Source organism: Cupressus sempervirens, chromosome 1, assembly GCF_028749045.1.
Source record: "Cupressus sempervirens isolate cs-2001-9-10 chromosome 1, ASM2874904v1, whole genome shotgun sequence".
Taxonomy (NCBI): domain Eukaryota; kingdom Viridiplantae; phylum Streptophyta; class Pinopsida; order Cupressales; family Cupressaceae; genus Cupressus; species Cupressus sempervirens.
This window is the reverse complement of record NC_143118.1, coordinates 224166056-224184216: the sequence shown is the minus strand read 5'-3', so window position 1 is coordinate 224184216 and position 18161 is coordinate 224166056.

Genomic DNA, 18161 nt, shown 5'->3' with positions numbered 1-18161 from the left:
GCAGAGGCAAAACCTATAAAGAAAGTAGTAGATCTGAAAATACAATACATGACAAGGGTAAAATAGAATAGAAAAAAGAACATATTGGTAAGAAAGGTAACTACACTAGAGGTAGATATATTGGTTACTTTAGAAATAGTAATAATGGTAAGAGAGAAGAGCGATATTGGTTTAAGGGTACTTGTTTCAAATGCGGAGAGGAAGGACATACAACCTTTGAGTGTACTAATTCAAGTAAGAAGATTGGAGGTAGTAGTAGAAATGCCTTAGCATGTGAAGAAGTTGTTGAATCACCAAACGGGCTTGACAATGATGAGATCTTGATGATAAGAACCTCATGGAATGACGAAACTAATGAAGAACCTATTTTGAGAAAAAAAAATCATTCAAGACTAGATGTAATATTGATGGAAAATACTTCAAAGTGAGCATTGATAGTGGTAGTTTGGATAATTTGGCATTAGAGGAATTGGTTAACAAATTGCAATCGTAGAGATTGAGACACCCTAAACCTTATCATGTTGCTTGGATCCATAATAAGCATAAGTTACTTGTAAGTGAATAATGCTTTGTTAAGTTCAAGATTGGAAATTATTATGATGAATTTTTGCATAATATTATGTCCATGGATTGTGATCATATTATGTTTGGTAGACCTTGGGAGTATGATAGATAAGCTTTCTGTGATGGTAGATTGAATCAATATACTACTTGGGTTAATGGGAAGAAACAAGTATTCTTTCCTTTGGTAGATAAACCTAATGAGAATCATTGTACCATAATAAGAGTATGCTTAGTTGAAGGAAATCAATTTTTAAGGATGTGAAGCAACAAAATATTATTTTGCTTTGATTCCTAGGAAGACTGAGAAACAAGAAGAATTTGAGCATGCACCTGAGATTAAATCTTTGTTGACTGAATTTTTAAGGTATTATTTATAATAATATACCTAATGGTTTACCTCCTGTAAGAAGTATTATTCATTGTATGGATTTGATACCTGGAGCTAGTTTTCCTAATAAAGCACAAAAAAGGCTAACACCTGCTAAAAATGAAAAATTGAATGGACAAGTGCAGAAATTTCTTGATAAGGGTATGATTAGAGAAAGTTGGAGCCCTTGTGTTGTACCATAGTTTTCCCACTAACCAAGGGTTTTTGCATGACCAAATACTTATGTTATGTGTTATGAATTTATGTTTATGGTTGAATGGTTAATGCAAGTTAGATTAGATAAAGTTATTTTCATTTACAAGTACTATGGCTATTGTTATGTGATTACTAAGTTATGAAACTAAACAAGGACACCACTAAATTTATTTAAGGTCAAAATTTTAGAGGATACTGATTCACCCGCCCCCCCTCTCAGCATCATATCTTTCCTATTATTCTAACATTACTAGCCTCATATTTATAAAGATATTCAAAAAATGGTTAAGAGTTGCAGAACTTGTCAAACAAGAAAACGAACTAGTCAGAATTGGGTTTTGTATTCACCATTTCTTATTCCAAACAAACCTATGGAAGATATCAGTATGGACTTTGTGCTTGGCTTACATAGAACTCAAAGAGGTAATGATTCTATTTTGTTAGTGGTTGACAAATTTTCTAAAATGGCTCATTTTATACCTTGTAAGAAGACATTTGATGTAGTAAATGTGGTTAAATTATTCTCTAAGGAAATAGTAAGATTGCATGAGTTATCAAAGACTATTATTTCATATTGGGATACTAAGATTACTGGTTATTTTTGGAGGACACTTTGGGAGACATTGGATATCAAGCTTAAGTTTAGTTCTACATTTCATCCACAGATAGATGGACAAAATGAAGTTGTGAATAGGATTTTGGGTAACTTACTATGGCATGTGATGGGAGATAAGCATGCTATTTGGGACTTGATTTTAGAACAAGCAGAGTTTACATATAATAATTTTATAAATAGGAGTACTAAGAAGACACCTTTTGAGATAGTAAATGGAATGCATCCGAAAGGAACTATTGATTTGAAGAATTTGAGTATTGAAATGAAGAGGGGTGATGAAGTTGAGGAATTTGTGGATTTCATGAAGACTTTGCATGAAGAAGTGAAGAATAATCTAGAAGCTAGTAATCAAGAGTATAAACAAAGGGTAGAAAAAGAAAGAAGACATAAATCTTTTGAGGTTGGAGATGAAGTTATGGTTCACTTGAAGAAGAACATATTTTTAATTGGTACCTATAGTAAGTTGAAGATGAATAAGTTTGGTTCTTGTAAAATTTTGAAGAAATTTGATAATGGAAATTCTTTTGAAGTTGAATTATCGAAGGACATGGATATTTCACCAATAATCAATATTGCAGACATTTTTGAGTATTTAAAATCAAATGAGGAATTAAAAGATAACCTAGATTATCGCAAGAGGAAGACTAAAAGTATTGAAAGGGTTTTGGATACGAGAGTAAGAGCACTAAAAGAAAAGACTACATGGAGTGCCTTATTCAATGCAAGGATAAACCCATTGAAGATGATTCATGGATACCACAAGCTGAGTTATATGTTTATGATTCTAGTTAGATCATTAGGGTTTCCTAATGTGGACATCAATTCTTTATTTACCCTAGGTGGGTCAATGATAAATCCTGCATCAACCAAAAATATTGCTTTATTTTATGTATTAGTTTGTTATATGTGTAGTGGTCATTATTTCTTGTGCTCTCTAGTTGGCATAGTAATGTGGACCCATTTTTTATCCTTACCCTAAGTGCACAAAATCTAATGTTCTTTGTGTGTGAAGTTTTGTGCCTCTTTCTTTGCTAGCTTTTCACTACTTGGTTCATCTAGCATAGTGTGGAGTTTCTTTTAGCGCAATTTCCTATGATGACATGGTACCTTACGCTATTGAGGAATGTCTTCTAGATCATGTGCGGACATATCCGTAAGAGCACGTGGACTCTCTTTTGGTCATTTATGCGTTCTTTGGTTTTTTCTCCAAGGCAGGACCTATTTTTGTAACTAATTGCATGACAGGTCGACTTGTAGTCTTGTTGGCTTTATAAGGACTTAGACTAGGTTTTGAAAAGTAAGCGAGGTACACTAATGCATTTGGGGATCATTTTTTACGTCAATTTTTTATAGCAAGCCAATTTGGCTTGTCAATTTTTATTCATTTTTAATGATCCCGATAACGTCAAAATTTTGATGTTGTTGGGAATATAAACAAAAGAAAAGAAAAGTGAAACTTCATTTGTTCACATGGCAAAGTGTGGGCACGCAAGAGGGAGGCTGGAGGAAGAGTTTTACAATGTCGTTGAAGGTAAATCTTTTTTTAACAACCTGAGATAACCAATGTGTTGTGCATTCTCCTTAATTAGGGCTCTACATGCATCGTGCATCTGAGAGTTACATCACAAAGACACATATTTTAAATGCATTCTGAGGGGTTTCAATGAGCATATTACCCAATAAATCATAGAAATATGTCTCTATCCAAGTGTCGAACCATTGTCTAAGGATTAGCAGTTTCTATCACTATGATGACACCATAGCCAAAGTCTCTTTGTTGCTCCTTACTGATGGCTCTCCAACCTCTTTGTGAGAATTTCTATGACCAATATGAGGCTATCACTATCATCAAAGGCCAAGGGACCAAATTAGATTCACTACCCAAACATTGGAAGCATGGGTTCAATTTTTTATTTCATGCATGGCATGTGAGGGAAGGTATGTGTATTTGAGTGCCCACCATTTCAGGTTGTTGCTGTATTTACAAAGTGGGAACTTGTTAATGTTCCATTCTATCTTTACCCATCCTAATCCTTGAGTTTGAAGTGTTCCCTTCACCCGTGGCATGTTTCAATCTTCTGTTGATTTCCATTTTGGGCTCGATATGCTTAACACTGCATCACCTGAAGGTACCTTCCTATTGTTATGTTTTCATTTGATCACATTAAATGTGTTTTTGTATCCTTTTCCCCTACGACTAAATAAATATCCTTACTTTATAATAGTTCCTATTAGGGATATTTAATATTTATGTAACGTACAATCCCTACAAGAGTTCCATCTCCATACCTTATCATCTTGACTTAGTTTCTTTTATATTCTAATAATAGCATAATTATAGTATACATCTTTTATTTTTTCATTAAGATTATACTACCTACTTATCTTTATTGCTCTATTTTTGTACCATGTCTTTGCCTCTAAAATACTAAACTATAAGGTTTCATATATTTTACTATATGTCACTTCAATAATTTATTTCGAATACTAAATCGGTAGCTATATTGAATGTTAACTTAGAAGGTTTCATGTCTCTCATAATTTATGCCTTCATGTGATTTGCAACTACTGGTAAGTGATGAATCATAATTTTTCACATCTTAAAGATACATCCCTTTAATGATCCATGCTTTCTTTCCAATAGCTACACATGATAAAAACACATTAGATAAAAAAGAATGGACTCCTTCCCCAAAAAAAAATCACGCTCTTCTTTTAACTACTTCATGCTTTTCGATTTCATTTGTGTGGCTAGAAATACGCATTAAGAACAATTTAGTTATGAACATTAGTGCTTGTATTTTCCATTGCTTACCCTTTTTCATACAAGACAAAAAATAGGAAAGTATGAGCTTATAAGAAGGTAAAGTAACCAGTAAAGGAGTATGGAGAAAAAATGCATGAAACTCATAATTAAACCAATGTTATTGTGGACAATAACTAAACCGAAACGTGTTAAATTGAAGAATAGGGGAAACAAATTTACATGTGGATTATAGTTAGTGTAGTAACTCAAATTGATAATACATAAAAATGAAATTTAGATTAGGTGATGACAACAACAGACTAAACATTAACCTCCAATAACATGAATATATTGGTAGAAGTGATATCATTTAATGATTGTGTATAAATATGCTACATTAGGCCTATAACTATAAGGGTACAAAAATATGTTTTAGTATGTCTTATATATATATATATAACTCACTGGCATCATATACTCCTTACTAGCGATCCTTGATATCCTTGGTGGAGCACTTTTAAATATATAAGGTATTATATCTGCCTTCACACCCAAATGATCACCCAAACTAGCATCATTAAATACACCAAGCATTCTACTTAATTTTTAATTTAGATTTTCATAATTTTCAACTTCATTTTCAGCAATAATAAATTCAAAGGACTGAAATAGAGAATCTCCAACTAGAACCCCATTTTAAACTTGGATGTACCTGGGTTATACATAGAGGGTTTCTCTTGCTTGACAAAAGACAAAAACTAGTGTATAATTTTCTCTTGGCAGAGAAGAGTGATGTCCAAATTGATGATGATTCATATAAATCTAGTACTTTAGTCTTGTGATCATCTTGGTGCAAGATTTCTTCAGGTATAATCAAGCATATTCAAACTTGTTCTTGCAATTTTTTTTTGAAATTGCAAAATTGCTTTGATTGACATTATTACTTTTTGGTTGTGTACAACAAGAGTTATGCAATCATACGTTGAAGCTATATACAGGAGTTTGGACTGTACATGTTGAGAAGTAAGCCACATTTTGTTTTATCCTATTTTTTGCAGTATTTTATCCGAAGCTTGTGTGTTATCATATAAAACATGTCTAGATACTGCATGTGTTTAGTTTTTTGCACCCTTTTTCCTCATGTAAAATCTACAATAATCACTTCTTCTCACTTGGATGATAGGATATTTGTTTGGTGAGAGAGAATTTAAAAATAGTGATAATTTGGTAAAGAATGAATTAATGAAAATGGTATTAGTTAGTTGAATATTAGTATTACAAAAAAAAAGTAAGTATTTTCATTTAATCGATCTTTTAGTGACGTTTGTTATCAAGTTAATGAACTCTGTAAATGGAGATGTGATTTTTTATGTTGAGTGACAAAGATTCTAAAAATCACCTTTTAGATAGCAAAATCATTTGTATTTTTTAAATTCGATATCTTGGAAAGTGTTTGCCACTTCCTAACGATCAACACTCATAATCCTCTCTTATCAAATTGGGTTTGTAAGACATATATTTTAAGAGACTTTTGGACTTTATTTTAAAAAACTACCCACTTCAAAAAAATATAATTCTCTTCTTTTAGATAGACATGTTATCCTATTTACATCTCCATTCTCTTTAGCCTCAAAAAATATCTGACCATTTGGGGTTGCTTACTCCTTATTTCCAAGTATAGAATATTTAATTTATGCTTTTGATGACTTGGATCAATACAAACTAGTCCACTGTTCAATATCTCTTGAAGTATGCAAGCATGCCTCTTTTTCCTTTTAACGTCAATCCATTCACATTGAATTTATTATAAGTAGAAGAATCCACTTTCAATAGCTCTTGCACCATTTCTACATGTTTGTCTTCCCTTGATTATTGCCTAGTGCAGTGGAGTGCTCCCAATTTTGTTTGATAATTTAGCTAATTTTGGTAGGTCTTTTAGAAACTAAGCTACTACATCTCAATGAATGAAAGTACTATAAAACATAAAGGATATTGAAGTTGAAATTTATATTAAGAGCCTTAGAATGCATAAGCATAGTAACATTTCTAAAATATATGAAACTAGATTTATATTGATATCGCTCCCAGATTTGCCCTTGTCACAGGTGGATATGGATCTCCATCTCGATCAGCACCTAGTGGATAGGGAGCTATGAAACTTCATTTGCTAGTGAGCTATTCAAATTCACATTATCTATGAAAGTTCTTTTTGGATGCTTCGATTTGACTTACATAAGCACTTCAGATGGTGTACTTCATAGTCATGTAAACTTGTCAATTCATTCATGAACATACTTATAAAAATGATGACCTTTCACTCTACATTTCACACACATCAATTGGTTTCATGATGGCTCAGATCATATCATTCTACACCAACTTCATTTTTAAACTCTTGTGGGTCACGCTAAAATTCTTTCATGGAGATTATATCAACACGCTATTTTTTGTTACAGTCATTTCTTTGTACCACTGGCCCCCTTGACATCATCATGATTTGCATGAGCCAAAAACAAGCAAAATTCTATATGCTCTTTTATTATTATTATAGTTTCTACATATTAGCCATATACCCAGACTAAATCTCCCTCAAATAGGCCCAGCTATTATCATATATCATCAAAATCTTGTGCTTTTCATATCTTTGATGGTTTCGAATATGTAAAAGAGATAAAAGAGAATGTTGTAATCAATATCTTTAGAGGAATTTAAAGTTTTTAATCTAGAAGTGGATAGCATCCACATATTGTCAACACCTTATCTAGGTAACTCAAGAATATCAACTCAAATTGCAGGTGTACATTGCCATAATGTTTCCAAAGTGATTGAAGATTATGTTTCCAAAGTGATGTTGATTGCCATAATGTTGAGACCTAGAGGATACTCTATAGGGATTCTTTGGTTGTAAATGATTCTTCAACTCTCTAATCACTATATGTAACCTTCAATAGAAGATTCATGAAAACTAAGGCAATTGGATCCAAAAGATTATTGGGGGCTACAAGTGACAAAAGTGAAGATGGAAGCATCTTCTAGACTAAAGACCATTGATGCAAATCAAAGGGTAAGATTTTTTTTATAAAAAAATGACTAACATCGATATTTCAACATGTCTCACCATCGATGGTATGAGTAACCTATCAAATCATCTCTACAAGTCATCGGTATTTTGACGCATCCTATCATCGAGAGTATGACAGACTCGTCAAATCATCTCTACCAGTTGTTGATATTTTGACACATCTTGTCATCGATGGTGTGCAATACCCGTCGAATCATCTATCGTGGTCATTGATATTTTGGCATTCTGAACTAGTTGTCTGATGTCGCCATGTGATAATGATGGCAATAATTTCCAATAGATATTACCATTGATACATTAACAATAGTCTTGTGTGTCAAAATTGTGACTCCAATTTAGCGACAGTCATTTTTGACATTTGCGAGTTGCAATTTTGATGTCCGCACGTCAAAAATTAGGTCCAAATTTACTAGTAGTAGTAGAGAAAAGAAGGAAGTACCAAGATAGTGAGGTTTGAGCTCTAGAGTTGTAATTCTTTGTACTAGTCACAACCACAAAGGCCTTACAACTCGACATATATATTTTGTCATGCAAGTTGTCTAATCAATCAATATCTATTCAAGAATAAAGTTGGTTCTTTGCTACTAGATCTGTGTTGTATTCTCTATATACTCTTGATGAGGTGTTAGGAGACTAGAATTCAATCCTTCCTCCTACCTACCTTGCATTAGTTAGACACTATGAAATACTTGATCAAGCAAGTAAAAGGAAATAATAGGAAAGGATAATATTTAAAACTAGAGGTTTCATTATTGAGCTATCAACATAAGTCACATATGATGATAACACTTATCTGATTGGTCAACTTAAACATATAGTTGAAAATATTCAAGGATAGGTTGAAGACTTATAAAAGGTTGTAGAGAAGAAGGTCAAAGAAAGAGACTAGAAAAGCTCATGAATCTTGTTGAGCTAAGAGAGGTTACTCTCACACAAGTTATGGATGAACAAATGGGGCTTTGAGATCTATTACCCCCATGCTACAAAAGGTCTTTGACCCAAGTACCTTCACATACTACCTTGACAAATAGCATGGATTAGCTCAATAGGATCTTCAACACACCATTACAATGTTTAATTCACTTATAGGTTTAGCATCAAAATATACAACAAAGTCTCAAGAAACCACTCACTTGGTTCACTAGATAAGGGTTGAATATGAGAAATGAGCTCTTAATCTCTTAGAACTTCAATGCTTCCTATCACCATTGGTAGGTATTGTAACACCCCACTAGGGATCCCAAAGAAATTAACCTATTATGTCACTAAGTTTGCTAAACCTTTTTTTTGAAAGATTAAAATAAAATAGATATAACATAGCAGAAGCAATAAATCACATACATACATAAGAAATAAATTAAAAGTTACATCTCTAAAGGGTTCCATGATGATGAATCACATACATAAGTTTTATTAAGATTAAATCTAATAAATAAACAAAGTTCACATCATAGAACAACCAAAAGTACAAAATCAAATGAAATAATATAAAAGCACATAAGATGCCACATGGCATAACCAATGCATAATCATCCTCTGTACAAGTCACAAGGTATGAAATGCTAAAAGAAAATACATCAAGATAAGATACAACATCTCAATATAGGATCTCAAATAACTAAAGTAAAACAAATCAGAATAGGACCATAGAACACAATCACAAGTTCAGAAGAATAAAACAACTGCACAAATACATTGACATCCAATTGTCGAATCTCAATGGTATAAGAAAAACTACAACCCAACCTTGTGAAACCTAAATGGCCCACTTCCACCATGTTGAGGAGATAATCTCAAGTCCTAAACGGATAAAAATCCAAAGTCATAACAAGAATCCAAGTCAAGGAATCATGGTAGCAATCTATCTCAAAGGATACCAATTAGACAAGTAACATCTAACCCCAGAGGAAAAAAAGATACGTAGGAAACCTAATATGTAAGAGGGCTAAGTGTCATCACATTGGCCAACTCTAAGGTTATTTTGGTGGCCTCTCTAGATTCTGACCCCCTAGTGATTCTATGTGGCATCATTATCCTTTCTTACAGACAAGACATACTAACGAGGCAAGGTTGAAACTAAGCATCCTCTCTACTCCCATCCTATCATGTACTAGCACTCGAGGCATGGGCGAGGTAATACACAAACTCTTGTTAATTCATTTTAACCCCATTAATGAAATATTATCAATTATTATTACAACTTACAATGGGTTACCCAAACAATCTCTTCAAGGATTTGGCCTCCATTGCAAGCCACTTCCCAACATACACAAAGATAACCTTCCCTAAGTTCATAAAAAGTATAACTCATAAAATCACAATATTCACCTCAATCCTATACAAGCAACTAGAAATCACCAATAGATAACTAATTGAAACCTCATAGGTTAAACCAAGAAAATCACAACATGAGCTTACATATATAACTAGTTCTCATCAAAGAAAAATACATGAATGTATCACAATGGTTGGAAATAAAATGATTGTGACCAAATAACATTACATAACAACACCATAAATCAATCACTTCTTAAGCCTTTGGTAAATATGCTTAATTAGCCAAAACTAGGTTTTCTCAAAACTCATAACAAAGTAAAACAAAAAACCTCAATAGGTATATTAAACAAGTGTAATTAACCAACCATTTCAATTTTTGATATAATTTCATAAAAATTGATTTGCAATAAAGTTTCAAGTTTTCACTTTTTTAAAGTTTCCTAGATGATAAAGGTTCAAGATAAGATCAATTATAAAGACAAGTTTTTATCTCCTAGTTAAACATCCATATTTTCTTATAACTAGGTATTTATTAGAGCACAATAATAAAATTCATATGAATAATTACTTTGTTTATTCATTACAAATCAATTTGTATTTAATGATATTATAATTTTAATTATAATAAGACTAAATAGAAAACATATTTAAAACATATATTAAGTTCAAAATTAAACAACAAACTAAATTCAACTTAATTAACTTTATACTTACAATTTTAATTAACTTAATTAAATAATAATAAAGTCTAAATTAATTAACACTAAATTTAATATAATTAAATAAAAAAACTTTTTTTTAAAAATTTATAAAAATCAATATTCATATATTGTTTTAAAGATAACAAAATCTTTAAAAAAAAAAAAACTTTAACATAACCCTTTTAAAAGGCTTGGTAGTTGACGGCTTGCCAAGGGAGTCATAGCTGCTACATTGCCCAAGGTAGTTGTTGCTCCCCTTGGCAACCTCAACCTACGAGCTATGAGGAGAAGGAACGGAGGGTGGTGGGCCCCGCCCACCATTAATTATAATTTTTATTTTTAAAAAATCCCCCCCACTCAATAATAACACATGAACAATTTTTAATTTCTATGCATAACAAATTATCATAGTAATATATTTATTACTGTGGTAGTTTAATATTTACATATATAAATAAATTTTTGGTTATACTTTTCTTTTTAAATATGGTAGAAAAGGCATTTGTAATCAGTCTAATATAGAATCATAATCTTTTCTCAATCTCCAAACCCTACCCATAAATTTGATTATTTTAAAATTAAGCTTTTGATTAAGGGTTTTCAAATTTGTTTTCATAGAAGGTTCATCATTGAAGAACGATCAATATTCCAATAAGGGTTTCAATTTTAAAATTATGATTTTGATCATAAGATCCATATACAAGCACAAAGAAGACATAGATACAACATTAGATTTACTATGATGAATTCTACAAGATTCCTACCTCAATCTGATAAATGCTCAAAGAATGCAAAAAATTCCCATCTCCCGAAATCTTTTCGAAAACTGCTCCTCCAAACCTGTGTGTGGAGAAATGAGCTCTAATCTCCTAATAAAGAATTTCTCAACCTAGGGTTTTGGTTTTACAAACATGCAAAAGCCTTTTCTTTTATTATTTTAATTTCTTTAATTCCTTGTGCACACTTTTTGCTTTTAATTAGAATAAAGTTTATTTAAATTATACCCACTTTATTTTTACTAAACAATAAGACGTATTTAGAAATTATATTTATTAATTTAAATAATAATAATATTTAAAGTTCATTATTAAAATGAAAATTCTAAATTTATTATTATTAAATTATATATATATATATATATATATATATATATACAACAAATTTGGTCTTTTAATTAAATCTTTAAATTTATTTCCTTTATTTAATTAATTTCCCAATTAATTAAATATAATTAAAAATTGACTTTTCTTTATAAATTTTTTGTTTAATTAAATCATTTAATTTATCTTTGTTTGATTTAATTATAACCAAAAATCATAACAGACCTAAAAACATAATAAGAAAACTCATCTAAATGACAAAGTATGAATTCAAACTCGAAGGTCAGAAATCTTGAATTCACGTCACTTGATGAATTCAGAAAGGTAAATAATTTATATGCTTGTCCTATATTTCAGAAAAATTGGCTCAGGTTTAGGATTTGGACTAGAGAACTATCTCCCCTCTTTTACCATTGAGATAGGGCACACTCATCTTGGCAATTCAAGGAAGTCGATGTCTGATACCTGCAATTTGCATAAAAGTCAAACATGTACATATGCATATATATCTAAACTAACTAGACAATGGCAGGGAGTGGTGCATCATGTAGATCTTGACTAGTGGGTGACTATGACTCCCTCCCTCAACCACATCATAAATGTCAAACATAAAGTAAAACATACATGTACACCATACACATGCAAGTATGGGGTAAGTAACCATAAAACCACATATAAGTCATGCATATAATTGTCATTATGAAAAAAAATTAAAATTACTACATGAAATATATAAAGCATCATCATTGAAAGAATAACCATGAAAACAGGAAATAACTAAGTATCAAGCTCATCAATATATAATCTAAGTATGAAATAACAACAATCAAATTAGGTAACCAAGTACCAGTAAATCATAACACATAACCATAAAAGTTGTCTTAACAGAATTCAACAATATAACATGAAAAGTAAACTAGGGGTAGGCACTACATCCACTCCCCTAAACTTAAGCTTACTTTGGGAAGCCTACACGAAAGATAGTACTCAAGAACTCAATGTGTGGGTCCTATTGGACCCTTTCCCCCTTTAGGAGGATAAGACTCCACTGCAAACACCCTCTGAGATCTACCCATATCTACAACCTATTGGAAATAATTCTTCAATTGTATATTGTCATTGATGGCAATACAACATTTCAACATCTGCTGATAAAGATACAAGTAATTAGATAATATCCTTAGTTTCATTCTGATTCTCATACATATTTACTTCCTTTGAGGTTTTGCTTGGATTTGTCTTTGTTGTTTTCCTGTCACTACTCTTCTATCATTTTATCCCTCTTAGTTGTACATTCCATCATCTGAATATTAGGACTCTCCCTCTATCTCATTAATGACAAAAGGTAGAGCAAGAATGTGTGGAAGATAATCTGCAAAGAACATCTAATTAGGAAGTATCTAGAGGTGAAGCCAAAATAAAGATCTAAATCTACAAATAAAGTTGCTTCATAAATCAAGTAAAATTATTGTTGCCTTCTAACCATTGTAGCAGTAAAGAAATCTCTTAACAGAGTTGACTTGATGCAGTGCAAGGCAAGAGAATCCCCAAAGCAAATGTTTGAACCCCCATCAAATAACCATAGGTGAAAACAAAGTAACAAGCAACAATCATGCAAGATTTGATACCAAATCACAACTCTTTATTCATAAAATAACTGATTACGTGCAATATGCTCGACTATAAGGCCTTTTGGGTTAGGGCCAAATACAAACAATAATTATAATATTAGTTCTACAAGATCCCACAAGATCCAACTTACAATCTCAATCCTAGCTATTCCAGATCCATAATTGGATAAGAATACCAAGGAGAATCCACACTTGTACCCTCTAGTCCACCAAGCAATCCTCTGGTTCTCAAGCCACAACTACTAGCTCTTCAAATTTTACATCTATTCTCTTCTTCAAGCTGGATGAATAATAATAATGCCTAAAGACTTCACAAAACCCCCTACTTATACCCAACTAAGCCACAAGTTGGCCCAGTTCTTTACAAATTAAATCAAATCCCTTACATTAAATATATGTTGAGCCACAAGTCGACTACAACACAAATTAAATACCCAAAGTTGGCTCATAGACAACTTAGCACCAAACAAGAACCAAGACCAAGCCGGGCATCAAAAAGACCAAGCCAAGCATCAACAAATTCCTAAGCATGGTCAAGCTCCCAGTGCATGCTGAGCACCACAGTATATGTTGAGCTCCCTTCAATGATCAAGCTGAGTCAGGAAACACTACTGATGAGCTCCTAGTGTAAACTAAGCTCCCAGTATCTACCAAGTGCCCCAAGCTTAATCGAAGATATTCATTAACTAAGTCACTTGGTAAACACAACAACCAAACCAACTTAGTATTGACCAAGTTACACTTTATTCTTTGATCGAGTTCCCAAACTCTAAAGCCAAACCACACCATCCTGCAAGATTGCAAGCTAGCTAGGGATGCTCCTTCATCAGACAGCCCAGGTTTGAAAAGATGTTCTTAATAGCTGGAAGAACATCTTCTAGGATTCAACACATAAATCCCAAATTGGTTCTTCACATACATATCCTCCAAGTCTTCAACTTGCACACCCTTTCCCTTGTTCTTCTTTCACTTCTTCACATTCATACTAGGTATGTTATAGATCTACTTTCCATGTTGATCTCCAACCCTTTCAGAATCCTTCAATTCAGCTCGGCTACTAATACTCAGGTTCCTCATATCGAGCTCTTCATTCTACAAAGGAATTAGGGAATACTTCTTGCCACCTTTCTCAATAGTAAACATATTCTTGACACAATCATGCACAATCCTGTAATCATACTGCCAAGGTCTACCAAGAAACACATGACAATTTTTCATGTCCACAATATCACACAATACTTGATACTTATACTGCCCAATTTGGAAATCAATAGGGCATTTCTCCTTCAGTTCCAAAGCATGCTCACCTTGCAACCAACCAATCTTATAAGGATAAGGATGCCTCACTCTCTTCAAACCAAGTTTCTAAACCATTTCTTTAGCAACAAGGTTGTTAGTACTACCACCATCCACAATCACATTATAGACTTTATCACCATACTTACAATGAGTCCTGAACAAACTAGTCCTCTGACAATAATCTAGTGTCCTCTAACCAACTAGTACTCACTGAGCTAGTAAACTCTCTCTTTGCTTAGGTTGACTATCTTGGACTGCAACCTCATTCACAACAACAACTTTCCTACCATGAGGAAATTCAAAAGATATATGCCCTTCTTCACCACATCTGAAACAATTACCACTAAACCCACCTCCACCTATCCTTCTCTTCTTATTAGCAAGTTTTGGTTCACCTTCAACACTTAGTTTAGCATTTGTTGAGTTATCCTGCTTCTCCTTCCCTCTAGTATTACCTTGACTTTTCCTCTTCAACTTATCTTCTACCTTCAGAGAATACTGATAAGCATCCTAAATTGAAGAAATATTTAGCATACCAACCTCATCCTGAATATCAAATCTCAAACCATTAATGAACCAAACTAGTTGATATAGAATATCAAATACTTTACCCTCTCTTGAAAAGTAAATACTCATGAAGAATGTGAGAAAAATCCAAAGTTCCTTACACTTGTGGATACTAACTCATTTATATTAATGTGATTTGCTAGTTAATCACATAGGTAGCTTACGTTATTCATTCTAGTTAGGTTTTTCCTTAGAACAAAAATCTTGTGCTCTATGACCATATATTGACAATTGTAGTAGTAACCTTCAAATCTAGGAGTGATCGGTTCTTTGTTGACCTTTGATCTATATTCATGTGCTTAATGACCTTGATTGTTACAACTAAAATAGTATCCATTGAATTTTGGCTTACGGTTTGACTTATTAATCTTTCTTTTGTAGACATTTATTGTATGGCTTGGCTATCCATAGTGATAACATGTAGGTTTGTTGTTCTTTGGCTTTGCATTTCTTTGTTATCCATGCTTTGGTGATTCTCCTTCTGTAGTAGAAGATAGGTGCTCAGTATATCCTGGTCCAGAGGTGTCATGGGGTCTTCTCTATGATCTCATTAGATCTTCATAGTATCTCACAATTTTGGGTTTATTCAAACTTTCAATGAATTCCTTTTAAGATATTAACTCATTTTTTAATTGGCCATTCTCTGATCTCATATTTGCAATCTTTACATCTTTCCTATTTAGTTCTTGATTTACACTTAGCAGTTGGTTGAGAATATCAAATTGCTTGTGTGTAAGTTTCTACATATTAGATGTCCTTTCATCAAGTCTTGTATCAATTTGTCTCTTGTCATCATCAACCATTGTCTTATCTTCCTCATATTTCTTTTTCTGTTTGGTCACTTCACATAGTCTTACTGATTGGATTTCATGTTCTTTCTTTAATCCTCTTATCTCTTTATTCAATGTATTGTTCCTCTCTAATAGATTTGTTATTGTTGCATCACTTTCTTAGAAATTTCATCTTTAAATAGACCTTTAGTGTTTTCCTTACAATATTGTGTATTATTCTACTAGATATCCACGTCCTTCCTTCTCTTTAAGGATTTATTCAATTCCTCTCTTGTTGCTTCAAGTTGCTATAGTGCAAGTTATATGTCAAGCTTCTGATTCTCAATAATTTTTCCCAACTTATAAGCTTGCATCTCCAAGATCTCAACTCTCAAGTGGTTAGAATTATTCTAAGAGAACAAAGATTTGATACCAATTGTTGGAAGTCTATTAGGAAAGTAGATATTGAGGGGGTGGGGGCTGTGAATCATGATCTATTGACTTTTACCCTTTCAAACAATTATTCAATCTTATAACTTCACCACAAATCCTTATCTTCAACAATATCATAAATGACATAAAGATTTTTTTGCAATGATGTAATAGATCTATAAACTAATCACATCCATGAAATATGTAAGAAAATGATCAAACATAACACAAAGATTTTGGTTACCCAGAAAACCTCCAAGGTGAAGATAAAACTAGGGTGGGAATGACACCCACAAATCTTCACTACCGTAGCAATAAAGTTTCATTGGCTACAATTTTGATGACTTTAGATGATCTACCTATTGGAAATATAAGAGGGGTTACTAAGAGGGGAGGGGTGAATCAATAACCACTAAAATAAATCCCAGATCCCTTAGTTGTCAATACAAAACAAAAACTTTGATTAAACTGTAATCTATTGTAACTCGAAAAACACACATTCACGCGGCATACACTAGCAAAACCTATAACTTGGTAACTATTGAACATGAAAATCTTTAAGATATTATATGTGATTAATCTTACTTAACTTAGTTGCATACACATGAAACAAATAGCATGAACACAATTGACATCAAGATTTAACGTGGAAACCCAATTTGGGAAAAACCACCAATTGCAACTAGTTATTGATTTGCACTCTTCTAAAGTGAGCCATATTAGGAGCTAACCCAGTTAAAGGTTACAGAACGCACTATTAGGTGCAACCCTGTTAGAGGATTTAATCACACTATTAGGAGTGGCCTTGTTAGAGGTCTTGAGACACTCGAAATAGAAATGTCACCTTGTTAGAGGGTTTACAAATAGAAGTTAAGCCAACTCGATTAAGAGATTTAGATCACTACTACAATGGTTAGGAAGTAAAAATGAGATGACCTAATTTTTTATGCGACTAAATTGCTGATTATAGATCTCAATTTTGGCTTGTATACTTGATCCTTCCTGATCAAATGTATCTTTGTAGCTCAACAAGGATATTCTACCTATCCTTCCAATTCGCTTCCTCTAAGCTTCATCAAATCTTTTCTATATTCCACACATTCAATCCTCAACTTGACCTTATAGTTATACCTTACATATGGTCAAGTTGGCTTGGATACAACTTAGAATAATTAATATTCATCTTCTTAGTTGACTAGAACCAACAAACAAAACTATTGAAACTCAATATGCCAAAACAAGAAAATCCTTCATTAGCCAACCCTGCTCGGTAGACACTAATTCAGAATTGATTTTTCTATGTTAACCAAGTGAACTTGGTTAACACTGCATATTCAAAAAGTTCCTTTGGTAACCAAGTGAGCTTAGTTAAAATTGGTTCCATCCAAAATTTCCTTCATTAACTAAGTGAGCTCGGTTAACACTCAACTTTTGCAAACTTTCCTTTGTCCCTCGAGTGAACTCGGTAGATACTATCTTCTCAACTAGGCAAACTTTGGAATGCTCGACAGACATAGAAAACTATCTTCATCACCTAAGTGAGCTCGGTATACGCTAATTGACAATGATATGACATTTTGTGTAACATCAAAGACAATACACAATTAATCAATTATTTTCATCAATCTCCCTCTTTGGCATTGATGACAACACAACATGTCATAATACAATGAATTTTCTTTTAGAGAAAGAATAAAGTAAGGAACATATCCTTAGTTTCATTCTGATTCTCATCTTTGAGAACTTCCTCTATTAATGTGAACTCCCACTACCTTCGGTTGCTCCCTCTGTTA